General features: G+C 46.7%; 1 pseudogene; it reads left to right on the top strand.

The window, feature by feature from the left end:
- LOC121845471 overlaps positions 1-18,843 on the top strand; it is a 66,269-nt pseudogene that overhangs the window by 35,257 nt on the left and 12,169 nt on the right.

The raw sequence follows: 18,843 nt of genomic DNA, 5'->3' as shown, positions 1-18,843 counted from the left end.
TGTAGATGGTAGAATCTGGAGGACAGACAGACAGACAGACAGACATAATGTAGATGGTAGAATCTGGAGGACAGACAGACAGACATAATGTAGATGGTAGAATCTGGGACAGACAGAGATAATGTAGTGTAGATGGTAGTGGATGTGTTTGTGTCTCAGTGTGTGTTGTCTTTTTGGTCTCCTCTCCTTCGCTCCTCAGTGTGCCCCTTCCCATTTACACCAGATATGTGTATGTAATGAGGAGATGCACGTCTCCACCCTAACAATGGGAGTCGTGGTCCCAAAGGAAGGCAGGCGACAAGCTGAGGTCCATAATAAACCCAAAGAAACACATTGGCTTTAATTTGGACAGATTTTAGAGAGAGTGAAACCTCTCTCTTTACCTCTTCCTCTCTGTTTAAACACACCAAGCCCCTCCCACTGTCTCTCACACCAAGCCCCTCCCACTGCCTCACACACCAAGCCCCTCCCACTGTCTCACACACCAAGCCCCTCCCACTGTCTCACACACCAAGCCCCTCCCACTGCCTCTCATTCCAAGCCCCTCCCACTGCCTCTCACTCCAAGCCCCTCCCACTTCCTCTCACACCAAGCCCCTCCCACTGCCTCTCATGCCAAGCCCCTCCCACTTCCTCTCACACCAAGCCCCTCCCACTGCCTCTCATTCCAAGCCCCTCCCACTGCCTCTCATTCCAAGCCCCTCCCACTGCCTCTCACTCCAAGCCCCTCCCACTGCCTCTCACACAAAGCCCCTCCCCTGCCTCTCACGCAAAGCCCCTCCCACTGCCTCTCACGCCAAGCCCTTCCCACTGCCTGTCACACCAAGCCCCTCCTACTGCCTCTCACGCAAATTCCCTCCCCCGCCTCTCACGCCAAGTCCCCCTCTGTCTCTCACACCAAGCCTCTCCCACTTCCTCTCACACAAGCCCCTCCCACTTCCTCTCACACCAAGCCCCTCCCCCGCCTCTCACGCCAAGCCCCTCCCCCTCCTCTCACGCCAAGCCCCTCCCTCTCACGCCAAGCCCCTCCCTCTGCCTCTCAAGCCCTGCCCTTCCCTCTGTTTCACATGCCAAGCCCCTCCCACTGCCTCTCACGCCAAGCCCCTCCCTCTGCCTCTCAAGCCAAGCCCCTCCCTCTGCCTCTCATTCCAAGCCCCTCCCCCTGCCTCTCACGCCAACAAAGTTGAGAGATCACATCTCACTCTCTGACGAGCGTTTTATCTCGCTATTTGCATTTGAGGTGTGTTCCAACAGAATGGTTCATATGGACACTGAAACACATAGAGATGTGGACACTGAAACACATAGAGATGTGGACACTGAAACACATAGAGATATGGACACTGAAACACATAGAGATGTGGACACTGAAACACATAGAGATATGGGCACTGAAACACATAGAGATGTGGACACTGAAACACATAGAGATGTGGACACTGAAACACATAGAGATGTGGACACTGAAACACATAGAGATGTGGACACTGAAACACATAGAGATGTGGACACAAACACATATAGATATGGACACTGAAACACATAGAGATGTGGACACTGAAACACATAGAGATATGGACACTGAAACACATAGAGATGTGGACACTGAAACACACATAGATGTGGACTCTGAAACACATAGAGATATGGACACTGAAACACATAGAGATATGGACACTGAAACACATAGAGATGTGGACACTGAAACACACAGAGATGTGGACACTGAAACACATAGAGATTATTTTACTGTAATAGAGATATGGACACTGAAACACATAGAGATGTGGACACTGAAACACATAGAGATGTGGACACTGAAACACATAGAGATGTGGACACTGAAACACATAGAGATGTGGACACAAACACATAGAGATATGGACACTGAAACACATAGAGATGTGGACACTGAAACACATAGAGATATGGACACTGAAACACATAGAGATTTGGACACTGAAACACACAGAGATGTGGACACTGAAACACATAGAGATATGGACACTGAAACACATAGAGATGTGGACACTGAAACACACAGAGATGTGGACACTGAAACACATAGAGATATGGACACTGAAACACATAGAGATGTGGACACTGAAACACACAGAGATGTGGACACTGAAACACATAGAGATTATTTTACTGTAATAGAGATGTGGGCACTGGACACTGAAACACATAGAGATATGGACACTGAAACACATAGAGATGTGGACACTGAAACACATAGAGATGTGGGCACTGAAACACATAGAGATATGGACACTGAAACACATAGAGATGTGGACACTGAAACACATAGAGATGTGGACACTGAAACACATAGAGATGTGGACACTGAAACACATAGAGATGTGGACACTGAAACACATGGAGATTATTTTACTGTAATAGAGATGTGGACACTGAAACAAAGACAAAGAAACAGTGTCCATATCTCTAATACAGTTGGTTACAATGATGATTCAGTTAGTTACAATGATGATTCAGTTGGTTACAATGATGATTCAGTTGGTTACAATGATGATTCAGTTAGTTACAATGATGATTCAGTTAGTTACAATGATCATTCAGTTGGTTACAATGATCATTCAGTTGGTTACAATGATGATTCAGTTGGTTACGATGATGATTCAGTTGGTTACGATGATGATTCAGTTGGTTACGATGATGATTCAGTTAGTTACAATGATGATTCAGTTGGTAGACCTATGATGATTCAGTTAGTTACAATGATGACCGTACCATAGTTGATTCAACCTTATCATAGTTGATTTAACCGTATCGTAGTTGATTCAACCGTATCGTAGTTGATTCATCCGTATCGTAGTTGATTCAACCTTATCGTAGTTGATTCAACTATATCGTAGTTGATTCAACCGTATATCGTAGTTGATTCAACCGTATCGTAGTTGATTCATTGTCTAAGTGTAACTCTGTTGTGTGGAAGTGTATTTACGCTCATACCCTCTGTCTGTCTGCGATGTTTGTGTGTCGTCTTCAGTGGAGTGGCGAAGGCCCGTGTGATGGCGTATTTTGGCGAGGGGGAGGGGCCTATCCATGTGGACAACGTGAAGTGTTCCGGCGAAGAGCGTTCATTGGTCGACTGCCTCAAACAGCCAACCGGGACGCATAACTGTCGCCATAGCGAAGACGCCGGGGTCATCTGTGACTACGGCCAATCACAGTTCAGCGACACAGAGGGCAAAGGTCAGTGGTGATGTCACAAACATATTTATCTGACGTCAACCTGTTCTAGGGGAATAGGGATCGAACGATTCACATCGTATCAGTCCGTGGACCCCCAACCTGTGTCCTGTCCTCTAGACTGACTGTATCAGTCTGTGGACCCCCAACCTGTGTCCTGTCCTCTAGACTGACTGTATCAGTCCGTGGACCCCCAACCTGTGTCCTGTCCTCTAGACTGACTGTATCAGTCCGTGGACCCCCAACCTGTGTCCTGTCCTCTAGACTGACTGTATCAGTCCGTGGACCCCCAACCTGTGTCCTGTCCTCTAGACTGACTGTATCAGTCCGTGGACCCCCAACCTGTGTCCTGTCCTCTAGACTGACTGTATCAGTCCGTGGACCCCCAACCTGTGTCCTGTCCTCTAGACTGACTGTATCAGTCCGTGGACCCCCAACCTGTGTCCTGTCCTCTAGACTGACTGTATCAGTCCGTGGACCCCCAACCTGTGTCCTGTCCTCTAGACTGACTGTATCAGTCCGTGGACCCCCAACCTGTGTCCTGTCCTCTAGACTGACTGTATCAGTCCGTGGACCCCCAACCTGTGTCCTGTCCTCTAGACTGACTGTATCAGTCCGTGGACCCCCAACCTGTGTCCTGTCCTCTAGACTGACTGTATCAGTCCGTGGACCCCCAACCTGTGTCCTGTCCTCTAGACTGACTGTATCAGTCCGTGGACCCCCAACCTGTGTCCTGTCCTCTAGACTGACTGTATCAGTCCGTGGACCCCCAACCTGTGTCCTGTCCTCTAGACTGACTGTATCAGTCCGTGGACCCCCAACCTGTGTCCTGTCCTCTAGACTGACTGTATCAGTCCGTGGACCCCCAACCTGTGTCCTGTCCTCTAGACTGACTGTATCAGTCCGTGGACCCCCAACCTGTGTCCTGTCCTCTAGACTGACTGTATCAGTCCGTGGACCCCCAACCTGTGTCCTGTCCTCTAGACTGACTGTATCAGTCCGTGGACCCCCAACCTGTGTCCTGTCCTCTAGACTGACTGTATCAGTCCGTGGACCCCCAACCTGTGTCCTGTCCTCTAGACTGACTGTGTCCTGTCCACTAGACTGACTGTATCAGTCCGTGGACCCCCAACCTGTGTCCTGTCCTCTAGACTGACTGTATCAGTCCGTGGACCCCCAACCTGTGTCCTGTCCTCTAGACTGACTGTATCAGTCCGTGGACCCCCAACCTGTGTCCTGTCCTCTAGACTGACTGTGTCCTGTCCACTAGACCTGTGTCCTGTCCTCTAGACTGACTGTGTCCTGTCCTGGACCCCCAGACCTGTGTCCTGTCCTCTAGACTGACTGTATCAGTCCGTGGACCCCCAACCTGTGTCCTGTCCTCTAGACTGACTGTGTCCTGTCCTCTAGACTGACTGTGTCCGTGGACCCCTAGACCTGTGTCCTGTCCTCTAGACTGACTGTATCAGTCCGTGGACCCCCAACCTGTGTCCTGTCCTCTAGACTGACTGTATCAGTCCGTGGACCCCCAACCTGTGTCCTGTCCTCTAGACTGACTGTATCAGTCCGTGGACCCCCAACCTGTGTCCTGTCCTCTAGACTGACTGTATCAGTCCGTGGACCCCCAACCTGTGTCCTGTCCTCTAGACTGACTGTATCAGTCCGTGGACCCCCAACCTGTGTCCTGTCCTCTAGACTGACTGTATCAGTCCGTGGACCCCCAACCTGTGTCCTGTCCTCTAGACTGACTGTATCAGTCCGTGGACCCCCAACCTGTGTCCTGTCCTCTAGACTGACTGTATCAGTCCGTGGACCCCCAACCTGTGTCCTGTCCTCTAGACTGACTGTATCAGTCCGTGGACCCCCAACCTGTGTCCTGTCCTCTAGACTGACTGTATCAGTCCGTGGACCCCCAACCTGTGTCCTGTCCTCTAGACTGACTGTATCAGTCCGTGGACCCCCAACCTGTGTCCTGTCCTCTAGACTGACTGTATCAGTCCGTGGACCCCCAACCTGTGTCCTGTCCTCTAGACTGACTGTATCAGTCCGTGGACCCCCAACCTGTGTCCTGTCCTCTAGACTGACTGTATCAGTCCGTGGACCCCCAACCTGTGTCCTGTCCTCTAGACTGACTGTATCAGTCCGTGGACCCCCAACCTGTGTCCTGTCCTCTAGACTGACTGTATCAGTCCGTGGACCCCCAACCTGTGTCCTGTCCTCTAGACTGACTGTATCAGTCCGTGGACCCCCAACCTGTGTCCTGTCCTCTAGACTGACTGTATCAGTCCGTGGACCCCCAACCTGTGTCCTGTCCTCTAGACTGACTGTATCAGTCCGTGGACCCCCAACCTGTGTCCTGTCCTCTAGACTGACTGTATCAGTCCGTGGACCAACCTGTGTCCTGTCCTCTAGACTGACTGTATCAGTCCGTGGACCCCCAACCTGTGTCCTGTCCTCTAGACTGACTGTATCAGTCCGTGGACCCCCAACCTGTGTCCTGTCCTCTAGACTGACTGTATCAGTCCGTGGACCCCCAACCTGTGTCCTGTCCTCTAGACTGACTGTATCAGTCCGTGGACGCCCAACCTGTGTCCTGTCCTCTAGACTGACTGTATCAGTCCGTGGACCCCCAACCTGTGTCCTGTCCTCTAGACTGACTGTACTAGACTGACTGTAGTCCGTGGACCCCCAACCTGTGTCCTGTCCTCTAGACTGACTGTATCAGTCCGTGGACCCCCAACCTGTGTCCTGTCCTCTAGACTGACTGTATCAGTCCGTGGACCCCCAACCTGTGTCCTGTCCTCTAGACTGACTGTATCAGTCCGTGGACCCCCAACCTGTGTCCTGTCCTCTAGACTGACTGTATCAGTCCGTGGACCCCCAACCTGTGTCCTGTCCTCTAGACTGACTGTATCAGTCCGTGGACCCCCAACCTGTGTCCTGTCCTCTAGACTGACTGTATCAGTCCGTGGACCCCCAACCTGTGTCCTGTCCTCTAGACTGACTGTATCAGTCCGTGGACCCCCAACCTGTGTCCTGTCCTCTAGACTGACTGTATCAGTCCGTGGACCCCCAACCTGTGTCCTGTCCTCTAGACTGACTGTGTCCTGTCCACTAGACTGACTGTATCAGTCCGTGGACCCCCAACCTGTGTCCTGTCCTCTAGACTGACTGTATCAGTCCGTGGACCCCCAACCTGTGTCCTGTCCACTAGACTGACTGTATCAGTCCGTGGACCCCCAACCTGTGTCCTGTCCTCTAGACTGACTGTATCAGTCCGTGGACCCCCAACCTGTGTCCTGTCCTCTAGACTGACTGTATCAGTCCGTGGACCCCCAACCTGTGTCCTGTCCTCTAGACTGACTGTATCCTGTCCTCTAGACTGACTGTGTCCTGTCCTCTAGACTGACTGTATCAGTCCGTGGACCCCCAACCTGTGTCCTGTCCTCTAGACTGACTGTATCAGTCCGTGGACCCCCAACCTGTGTCCTGTCCTCTAGACTGACTGTATCAGTCCGTGGACCCCCAACCTGTGTCCTGTCCTCTAGACTGACTGTGTCCTGTCCTCTAGACTGACTGTGTCCTGTCCACTAGACTGACTGTGTCCTGTCCTCTAGACTGACTGTATCAGTCCGTGGACCCCCAACCTGTGTCCTGTCCTCTAGACTGACTGTATCAGTCCGTGGACCCCCAACCTGTGTCCTGTCCTCTAGACTGACTGTATCAGTCCGTGGACCCCCAACCTGTGTCCTGTCCTCTAGACTGACTGTATCAGTCCGTGGACCCCCAACCTGTGTCCTGTCCTCTAGACTGACTGTGTCCTGTCCACTAGACTGACTGTATCCCCCCCCAACCTGTGTCCTGTCCTCTAGACTGACTGTATCAGTCCGTGGACCCCCAACCTGTGTCCTGTCCTCTAGACTGACTGTATCAGTCCGTGGACCCCCAACCTGTGTCCCTCTAGACTGACTGTATCAGTCCGTGGACCCCCAACCTGTGTCCTGTCCTCTAGACTGACTGTGTCCTGTCCACTAGACTGACTGTGTCCTGTCCTCTAGACTGACTGTGTCCTGTCCTCTAGACTGACTGTGTCCTGTCCTCTAGACTGACTGTATCAGTCCGTGGACCCCCAACCTGTGTCCTGTCCTCTAGACTGACTGTGTCCTGTCCTCTAGACTGACTGTGTCCTGTCCACTAGACTGACTGTGTCCTGTCCTCTAGACTGACTGTATCAGTCCGTGGACCCCCAACCTGTGTCCTGTCCTCTAGACTGACTGTATCAGTCCGTGGACCCCCAACCTGTGTCCTGTCCTCTAGACTGACTGTATCAGTCCGTGGACCCCCAACCTGTGTCCTGTCCTCTAGACTGACTGTGTCCTGTCCGTGGACCCCCAACCTGTGTCCTGTCCTCTAGACTGACTGTATCAGTCCGTGGACCCCCAACCTGTGTCCTGTCCTCTAGACTGACTGTATCAGTCCGTGGACCCCCAACCTGTGTCCTGTCCTCTAGACTGACTGTATCAGTCCGTGGACCCCCAACCTGTGTCCTGTCCTCTAGACTGACTGTGTCCTCCGTCCACTAGACTGACTGTGTCCTGTCCTCTAGACTGACTGTGTCCTGTCCTCTAGACTGACTGTATCAGTCCGTGGACCCCCAACCTGTGTCCTGTCCTCTAGACTGACTGTATCAGTCCGTGGACCCCCAACCTGTGTCCTGTCCTCTAGACTGACTGTATCAGTCCATGGACCCCCAACCTGTGTCCTGTCCTCTAGACTGACTGTGTCCTGTCCACTAGACTGACTGTGTCCTGTCCTCTAGACTGACTGTGTCCTGTCCACTAGACTGACTGTGTCCTGTCCTCTAGACTGACTGTGTCCTGTCCTCTAGACTGACTGTGTCCTGTCCTCTAGACTGACTGTGTCCTGTCCTCTAGACTGACTGTGTCCTGTCCACTAGACTGACTGTGTCCTGTCCACTAGACTGACTGTGTCCTGTCCTCTAGACTGACTGTGTCCTGTCCACTAGACTGACTGTGTCCTGTCCTCTAGACTGACTGTGTCCTGTCCACTAGACTGACTGTGTCCTGTCCTCTAGACTGACTGTGTCCTGTCCACTAGACTGACTGTGTCCTGTCCACTAGACTGACTGTGTCCTGTCCTCTAGACTGACTGTGTCCTGTCCACTAGACTGACTGTGTCCTGTCCTCTAGACTGACTGTGTCCTGTCCTCTAGACTGACTGTGTCCTGTCCTCTAGACTGACTGTGTCCTGTCCACTAGACTGACTGTGTCCTGTCCTCTAGACTGACTGTGTCCTGTCCACTAGACTGACTGTGTCCTGTCCTCTAGACTGACTGTGTCCTGTCCTCTAGACTGACTGTGTCCTGTCCTCTAGACTGACTGTGTCCTGTCCTCTAGACTGACTGTGTCCTGTCCTCTAGACTGACTGTGTCCTGTCCTCTAGACTGACTGTGTCCTGTCCTCTAGACTGACTGTGTCCTGTCCTCTAGACTGACTGTGTCCTGTCCTCTAGACTGACTGTGTCCTGTCCTCTAGACTGACTGTGTCCTGTCCTCTAGACTGACTGTGTCCTGTCCACTAGACTGACTGTGTCCTGTCCTCTAGACTGACTGTGTCCTGTCCTCTAGACTGACTGTGTCCTGTCCTCTAGACTGACTGTGTCCTGTCCTCTAGACTGACTGTGTCCTGTCCACTAGACTGACTGTGTCCTGTCCTCTAGACTGACTGTGTCCTGTCCTCTAGACTGACTGTGTCCTGTCCTCTAGACTGACTGTGTCCTGTCTTCTAGACTGACTGTGTCCTGTCCTCTAGACTGACTGTGTCCTGTCCTCTAGACTGACTGTGTCCTGTCTTCTAGACTGACTGTGTCCTGTCCTCTAGACTGACTGTGTCCTGTCCTCTAGACTGACTGTGTCCTGTCCTCTAGACTGACTGTGTCCTGTCCTCTAGACTGACTGTGTCCTGTCCTCTAGACTGACTGTGTCCTGTCCTCTAGACTGACTGTGTCCTGTCCTTAGACTGACTGTGTCCTGTCCACTAGACTGACTGTGTCCTGTCTTTTGGGATTAGGGTTGCCATTGTGGTTACCATTGGGGTTACCATTGGGGTTACCATTGGGGTTGGGGTTACCATTGGGGTTAGGGTTACCATTGGGGTTACCATTGGGGTTACCATTGGGTTACCATCGGAGTTACCATTGGGTTACCATCGGAGTTACCATTGGGGTTACCATTGTGGTTACCGTTGGGGTTACCATTGGGGTGGGGTTACCATTGGGGTTACCATTGGGGTTACCATTGGGGTTACCATTGGTGTTACCATTGGTGTTACCATTGGGGTTACCATTGGGGTGGGGGTTACCATTGGGGTTACCATTGGGGTGGGGGTTACCATTGGGGTTACCATTGGGGTTACCATTGGGGTGGGGGTTACCATTGGGGTTACCATTGGGGTTACCATTGGGGTTAGGGTTACCATTGGGGTTACCATTGGGGTTACCATTGGGGTGGGGGTTACCATTGGGGTTACCATTGGGGTTACCATTGGGGTTAGGGTTACCATTGAGGTTACCATTGGGGTTACCATTGGGGTTACCATTACCGTTCCTGTCTGTCTGTGTTAGATACTAATGTTCCTGTCTGTTTTAGATACTAAACTAACATTCCTGTCTGTCTGTGTTAGATACTAAACTAACGTTCCTGTCTGTCTGTGTTAGATACTAATGTTCCTGTCTGTGTTAGATACTAAACTAACGTTCCTGTCTGTCTGTCTTTGTTAGATACTAATGTTCCTGTCTGTCTGTGTTAGATACTAAACTAACATTCCTGTCTGTCTGTCTGTGTTAGATACTAAACTAATGTTCCTGTCTGTCTGTCTGTGTTAGATACTAAACTAATGTTCCTGTCTGTCTGTCTGTGTTAGATACTAAACTAACATTCCTGTCTGTCTGTCTGTGTTAGATACTAAACTAACGTTCCTGTCTGTCTGTTAGATACTAATGTTCCTGTCTTTGTTAGATACTAAACTAATGTTCCTGTCTGTCTGTCTGTGTTAGATACTAATGTTCCTGTCTGTGTTAGATACTAAACTAATGTTCCTGTCTGTCTGTCTGTGTTAGATACTAATGTTCCTGTCTGTCTGTCTGTGTTAGATACTAATGTTCCTGTCTGTGTTAGATACTAAACTAACGTTCCTGTTTGTCTGTGTTAGATACTAATGTTCCTGTCTGTCTGTGTTAGATACTAAACTAACGTTCCTGTCTGTCCTCCTGTCTGTGTTAGATACTAAACTAATGTTCCTGTCTGTCTGTGTTAGATACTAAACTAACGTTCCTGTCTGTGTTAGATACTAAACTAATGTTCCTGTCTGTCTGTCTGTCTGTCTGTCTGTGTTAGATACTAATGTTCCTGTCTGTGTTAGATACTAAACTAATGTTCCTTTCTGTCTGTGTTAGATACTAAACTAACGTTCCTGTCTGTGTTAGATACTAAACTAATGTTCCTTTCTGTCTGTGTTAGATACTAAACTAACGTTCCTGTCTGTCTGTGTTAGATACTAAACTAACGTTCCTGTCTGTGTTAGATACTAAACTAACGTTCCTGTCTGTCTGTGTTAGATACTAAACTAACGTTCCTGTCTGTGTTAGATACTAAACTAATGTTCCTGTCTGTGTTAGATACTAAACTAATGTTCCTGTCTGTGTTAGCTACGGTGGAGTCTGTGTCAGATCCTGTCTGTGTTAGATACTAACTGTCTGTCTGTGTTAGGTACGGTGGAGTCTGTGTCAGATCCTGTCTGTGTTAGATACTAACTGTCTGTCTGTGTTAGATACTAACGTTCCTGTCTGTGTTAGATACTAACTGTCTGTCTGTGTTAGATACTAACGTTCCTGTCTGTGTTAGATACTAACTGTCTGTCTGTGTTAGATACTAACTGTCTGTCTGTGTTAGGTACGGTGGAGTCTGTGTCAGATCCTGGCTGTGTTAGATACTAACTGTCTGTCTGTGTTAGGTACGGTGGAGTCTGTGTCAGATCCTGTCTGTGTTAGATACTAACTGTCTGTCTGTGTTAGGTACGGTGGAGTCTGTGTCAGATCCTGTCTGTGTTAGATACTAACTGTCTGTCTGTGTTAGGTACGGTGGAGTCTGTGTCAGATCCTGTCTGTGTTAGATACTAACTGTCTGTCTGTGTTAAGTACGGTGGAGTCTGTGTCAGATCCTGTCTGTGTTAGGTACTAACTGTCTGTCTGTGTTAGATACTGTCTGTGTTAGATACTAACTGTCTGTCTGTGTTAGGTATGGTGGAGTCTGTGTCAGATCCTGTCTGTGTTAGGTACTAACTGTCTGTCTGTGTCAGACACTGTCTGTGTTAGATACTAACTGTCTGTCTGTGTTAGATACTAACTGTCTGTCTGTGTTAGGTACGGTGGAGTCTGTGTCAGATCCTGTCTGTGGGTTGAGACTGATACATACACGCCAACGCAGAATCATAGGAGGAGAAAACTCACTGAGGTAAGGAGAGAACTACATATATATACTGGTGTGTTGATGGGTGTTGTAGTTTAATATAATACAGAATCATAGGAGGAGAGAACTCACTGAGGTAAGGAGAGAACTACATATATATATACTGGTGTGTTGATGGGTGTTGTAGTTTAATATAATACAGAATCATAGGAGGAGAGAACTCACTGAGGTAAGGAGAGAACTACATATATATACATGGTGTGTTGATGGGTGTTGTAGTTCTAGTATGTGTGTATGTTGGGTGTTGTAGTTTAATATAATCCAGATATATTATATTATAATACATGGTGTGTTGATGGGTGTTGTAGTTCTAGTATGTGTGTTGATGGGTGTTGTAGTTTAATATAATCCAGATATATTATATTATAATACATGGTGTGTTGATGGGTGTTGTAGTTCTAGTATGTGTGTATGTTGGGTGTTGTAGTTTAATATAATCCAGATATATTATATTATAATACATGGTGTGTTGATGGGTGTTGTAGTTCTAGTATGTGTGTATGTTGGTTGTTGTAGTTTAATATTATCCAGATATATTATATTATAATACATGGTGTGTTGATGGGTGTTGTAGTTCTAGTATGTGTGTTGAAGGGTGTTGTAGTTTAATATTATCCAGATATATTATATTATGATACATGGTGTGTTGATGGGTGTTGTAGTTCTAGTATGTGTGTTGAAGGGTGTTGTAGTTTAATATTATCCAGATATGTTATTATAGTTCTAGTGTCCATGTTTGTTGGGTGTTGTAGTTCTAGTGTCCGTGTTTGTTGGGTGTTGTAGTTCTAGTGTCCGTGTATGTTGGGTGTTGTAGTTCTAGTGTCCGTGTTTGTTGGGTGTTGTAGTTCTAGTATCCGTGTATGTTGGGTGTTGTAGTTCTAGTATCCGTGTATGTTGTATGTTGGGTGTTGTAGTTCTAGTGTCCGTGTTTGTTGGGTGTTGTAGTTCTAGTGTCCGTGTTTGTTGGGTGTTGTAGTTCTAGTGTCCGTGTTTGTTGGGTGTTGTAGTTCTAGTGTCCGTGTATGTTGGGTGTTGTAGTTCTAGTATCCGTGTATGTTGGGTGTTGTAGTTCTAGTATCCGTGTATGTTGTATGTTGGGTGTTGTAGTTCTAGTGTCCGTGTTTGTTGGGTGTTGTAGTTCTAGTGTCCGTGTTTGTTGGGTGTTGTAGTTCTAGTGTCCGTGTTTGTTGGGTGTTGTAGTTCTAGTGTCCGTGTATGTTGGGTGTTGTAGTTCTAGTGTCCGTGTATGTTGGGTGTTGTAGTTCTAGTGTCCGTGTATGTTGGGTGTTGTAGTTCTAGTATCCGTGTATGTTGGGTGTTGTAGTTCTAGTATCCGTGTATGTTGTATGTTGGGTGTTGTAGTTGGGTGTCCGTGTCTAACCCTCATTATTAGTTTTATTGTGTGTGTGTGTGTGTGTGTGTGTGTGTGTGTGTGTGTGTGTAGGGGAGGCTGGCCATGGCAGGCTGCGGTGCGTCTCAGAGGCTCTCGGGGGGACGGAAGGTTGGTGTGTGGAGCGACTCTCATCAGCTCCTGTTGGATACTCACCTCAGCTCACTGCTTTAAGAGGTAACTCACCTCACTGCTTTAAGAGGTAACTCACCTCACTGCTTTAAGAGGTAACTCACCTCACTGCTTTAAGAGGTAACTCACCTCACTGCTTTAAGAGGTAACTCAGCTCACTGCTTTAAGAGGTAACTCACCTCACTGCTTTAAGAGGTAACTCACCTCACTGCTTTAAGAGGTAACTCAGCTCACTGCTTTAAGAGGTAACTCACCTCACTGCTTTAAGAGGTAACTCACCTCACTGCTTTAAGAGGTAACTCACCTCACTGCTTTAAGAGGTAACTCACCTCACTGCTTTAAGAGGTAACTCACCTCACTGCTTTAAGAGGTAACTCACCTCACTGCTTTAAGAGGTAACTCACCTCACTGCTTTAAGAGGTAACTCACCTCACTGCTTTAAGAGGTAACTCACCTCACTGCTTTAAGAGGTAACTCACCTCACTGCTTTAAGAGGTAACTCACCTCACTGCTTTAAGAGGTAACTCACCTCACTGCTTTAAGAGGTAACTCACCTCACTGCTTTAAGAGGTAACTCACCTCACTGCTTTAAGAGGTAACTCACCTCACTGCTTTAAGAGGTAACTCACCTCACTGCTTTAAGAGGTAACTCACCTCACTGCTTTAAGAGGTAACTCACCTCACTGCTTTAAGAGGTAACTCACCTCACTGCTTTAAGAGGTAACTCACCTCACTGCTTTAAGAGGTAACTCAGCTCACTGCTTTAAGAGGTAACTCACCTCACTGCTTTAAGAGGTAACTCACCTCACTGCTTTAAGAGGTAACTCACCTCACTGCTTTAAGAGGTAACTCAGCTCACTGCTTTAAGAGGTAACTCACCTCACTGCTTTAAGAGGTAACTCACCACTGCTTTAAGAGGTAACTCACCTCACTGCTTTAAGAGGTAACTCACCTCACTGCTTTAAGAGGTAACTCACCTCACTGCTTTAAGAGGTAACTCACCTCACTGCTTTAAGAGGTAACTCACCTCACTGCTTTAAGAGGTAACTCACCTCACTGCTTTAAGAGGTAACTCACCTCACTGCTTTAAGAGGTAACTCACCTCACTGCTTTAAGAGGTAACTCACCTCACTGCTTTAAGAGGTAACTCACCTCACTGCTTTAAGAGGTAACTCACCTCACTGCTTTAAGAGGTAACTCACCTCACTGCTTTAAGAGGTAACTCACCTCACTGCTTTAAGAGGTAACTCACCTCACTGCTTTAAGAGGTAACTCACCTCACTGCTTTAAGAGGTAACTCAAACCAGACCGTGGTTGAAAGACTGAATAGATGAATGTATAGTTGGAAATCTGCCTGGAGTGGCAGATGGATGTAGCCTGAGTGGCAGATGGATGTAGCCTGAGTGGCAGATGGATGTAGCCTGAGTGGCAGATGGATGTAGCCTGAGTGGCAGATGGATGTAGCCTGGAGTGGCAGATGGATGTAGCCTGAGTGGCAGATGGATGTAGCCTGGAGTGGCAGATGGATGTAGCCTGAGTTTTCAGGCTGTTCCATTGGTCATCGTGTTTAAATCCAGGAAGTAAGGGTGGTAAAGTAAAGGTACAACATTCATCTAGTCACTTCATCAACATCTAGTTTAGAGAGACAGACACCTCAACATTCATCTAGTCACTTCATCAACATCTAGTTTAGATGAGACAGACACCTCAACATTCATCGCGTCACTTCATCAACATCTAGTTTAGAGAGACAGACACCTCAACATTCATCTAGTCACTTCATCAACATCTAGTTTAGAGAGACAGACACCTCAACATTCATCTAGTCACTTCATCAACATCTAGTTTAGAGAGACAGACACCACAACATTCATCTAGTCACTTCATCAACATCTAGTTTAGAGAGACAGACACCTCAACATTCATCTAGTCACTTCATCAACATCTAGTTTAGAGAGACAGACACCTCAACATTCATCTAGTCACTTCATCAACATCTAGTTTAGAGAGACAGACACCTCAACATTCATCTAGTCACTTCATCAACATATAGTTTAGAGAGACAGACACCTCAACATTCATCGCGTCACTTCATCAACATCTAGTTTAGAGAGACAGACACCTCAACATTCATCTAGTCACTTCATCAACCTCTAGTTTAGAGAGACAGACACCTCAACCACAACATTCATCTAGTCACTTCATCAACATCTAGTTTAGATGACACAGACACCACAACATTCATCTAGTCACTTCATCAACATCTAGTTTAGAGAGACAGACACGTCAACATTCATCTAGTCACTTCATCAACATCTAGTTTAGAGAGACAGACACCTCAACATTCATCTAGTCATTTCATCAACATCTAGTTTAGAGAGACAGACACCTCAACATTCATCTAGTCACTTCATCAACCTCTAGTTTAGAGAGACAGACACCTCAACATTCATCTAGTCACTTCATCAACATATAGTTTAGAGAGACAGACACCTCAACATTCATCGCGTCACTTCATCAACATCTAGTTTAGAGAGACAGACACCTCAACATTCATCTAGTCACTTCATCAACCTCTAGTTTAGAGAGACAGACACCTCAACATTCATCTAGTCACTTCATCAACATCTAGTTTAGAGAGACAGACACCTCAACCACAACATTCATCTAGTCACTTCATCAACATCTAGTTTAGAGAGACAGACACCTCAACATTCATCTAGTCACTTCATCAACATATAGTTTAGAGAGACAGACACCTCAACATTCATCTAGTCATTTCATCAACATCTAGTTTAGAGAGACAGACACCTCAACATTCATCTAGTCACTTCATCAACATCTAGTTTAGAGAGACAGACACCACAACATTCATCTAGTCACTTCATCAACATCTAGTTTAGATGAGACAGACACCTCAACATTCATCTAGTCACTTCATCAACATCTAGTTTAGAGAGACAGACACCTCAACATTCATCTAGTCACTTCATCAACATCTAGTTTAGAGAGACAGACACCACAACATTCATCTAGTCACTTCATCAACATATAGTTTAGAGAGACAGACACCTCAACATTCATCTAGTCACTTCATCAACGTGTGTGTGTGTGTGTGTGTGTGTGTGTGTGTGTGTGTGTGTGTGTGTGTGTGTGTGTGTGTGTGTGTGTGTGTGTGTGTGTGTGTGTGTGTGTGTGTGTGTGTGGTTGTTGGTTGGGGGAGCCAATTTTGAGTGTGATGCATATCTCCATGTTGCATATGATGATCTGAGTTTGATGTAAATACTGTGTCTCTCAGCCCCTCTACAGATTTTATCTGGGATATTTTCAAATGTTTGAGTTTGTTATGAAAAACCAGAGACAGATCAGGTCACACTCACACACACATTCTCACACTCACTCACACACACACATTCTTACACTCCACTCACACACACACTCACACAGTGTGCCAGAGTGCATTTCTGTCTCAGTGTTTCTCTATTAGAGAGAAAGACCAGCAGAAGCATTCAAAACCAGTTCCTAAAACCAGTTCCTAAAACCAGTTTCCTAAAACCAGTTCCCAAAACCAGTTCCCAAAACCAGTTCCTAAAATCAGTTCCTAAAATCAGTTCCTAAAATCAGTTCCTAAAACCAGTTTCCTAAAACCAGTTCCTAAAATCAGTTCCTAAAATCAGTTCCTAAAATCAGTTCCTAAAACCAGTTCCTAAAATCAGTTCCCAAAACCAGTTCCTAAAACCAGTTCCTAAAACCAGTTTCCTAAAATCAGTTTCCTAAAACCAGTTCCTAAAACCAGTTCCTAAAATCGGTTCCCAAAACCAGTTCCTAAAACCAGTTCCCTAAAACCAGTTCCCAAAACCAGTTTCCTAAAATCAGTTTCCTAAAACCAGTTCCTAAAACCAGTTCCCTAAAACCAGTTTCCTAAAACCAGTTCCCAAAACCAGTCCCTAAAACCAGTTCCCTAAAACCAGTTCCCTAAAACCAGTTCCTAAAACCAGTTCCCTAAAACCAGTTCCCACTAAAACCAGTTCAGTGTACTGAGTAACAGTTTGTAAAAATTGTTTCCTGATCTAAACTGGGAATACAGTTCCTAAAACCAGTTCCTAAAACTGGGAATACAGTTCATCTGTTGGTCACAGATACTGGGAAATATACATCTGTTGGTCACAGATACTGGGAATACAGATATACTGAACAGATACTGCAGATATACATCTGTTGGTCACAGATACTGAATACAGATAACATCTGTTGGTCACAGATACTGGGAATACAGATATACATCTGTTGGTCACAGATACTGGGAATACAGATATACATCTGTTGGTCACAGATACTGGGAATACAGATATACATCTGTTGGTCACAGATACTGGGAATACAGATATACATCTGTTGGTCACAGATACTGGGAATACAGATATACATCTGTTGGTCACAGATACTGGGAATACAGATATACATCTGTTGGTCACAGATACCTCAAGTAAGGGGCGTGGATCAGAGAACCAGTCAGTATCTGGTGTGACCATTTTCCTCATGCAGCGTGACACATCTCCTTCCCATAGAGTTGATCAGGCTGTTGACTAGAGTTCAAATCACATTTATTTGTCACATACACATGGTTAGCAGATGTTAATGCGAGTGTAGCGAAATGCTTGTGCTTCTAGTTCCGACAATGCAGTAATAACCAACAAGTAATCTAACTAACAATTCCAAAACTACTACCTTATAGACACAAGTGTAAGGGGATAAAGAATATGTACATAAGGATATATGAATGAGTGATGGTACAGAGCAGCATAGGCAAGATACAGTAGATGATATCGAGTACAGTATATACATATGAGATGAGTATGTAAACAAAGTGGCATAGTTAAAGTGGCTAGTGATACATGTATTACATAAGGATACAGTAGATGATATAGAGTACAGTATATACGTATGCATATGAGATGAATAATGTAGGGTATGTAAACATTATATTAAGTAGCATTGTTTAAAGTGGCTAGTGATACATTTTACATCATTTCCCATCAATTCCCATTATTAAAGTGGTTAGAGTTGAGTCAGTGTGTTGGCAGCAGCCACTCAATGTTAGTGGTGGCTGTTTAACAGTCTGATGACCTTGAGATAGAAGCTGTTTTTCAGTCTCTCGGTCCCAGCTTTGATGCACCTGCACTGACCTCGCCTTCTGGATGATAGCGGGGTGAACAGGCAGTGGCTCGGGTGGTTGTTGTCCTTGATGATCTTTATGGCCTTCCTGTGACATTGGGTGGTGTAGGTGTCCTGGAGGGCAGGTAGTTTGCCCCTGGTGATGCGTTGTGCAGACCTCACTACCCTCTGGAGAGCCTTACGGTTGTGGGTACAAGTTTTAAGCGTTGCTATGGGAATGACATCTTCAATGCACGTTCTAATGAACTCGCACACCGAATCAGCGTATTCGTCAATGTTGTTGTCTGACGCAATACGAAACATCTCCCAGTCCACGTGATGGAAGCAGTCTTGGAGTGTGGAGTCAGATTGGTCAGACCAGCGTTGAACAGACCTCAGCGCGGGAG

Source organism: Oncorhynchus tshawytscha, unplaced genomic scaffold (assembly GCF_018296145.1).
Source record: "Oncorhynchus tshawytscha isolate Ot180627B unplaced genomic scaffold, Otsh_v2.0 Un_scaffold_1176_pilon_pilon, whole genome shotgun sequence".
NCBI lineage: Eukaryota > Metazoa > Chordata > Actinopteri > Salmoniformes > Salmonidae > Oncorhynchus > Oncorhynchus tshawytscha.
Note: the sequence above shows the minus strand (reverse complement) of the source record. Positions and strands in the feature narration are given on the sequence as shown.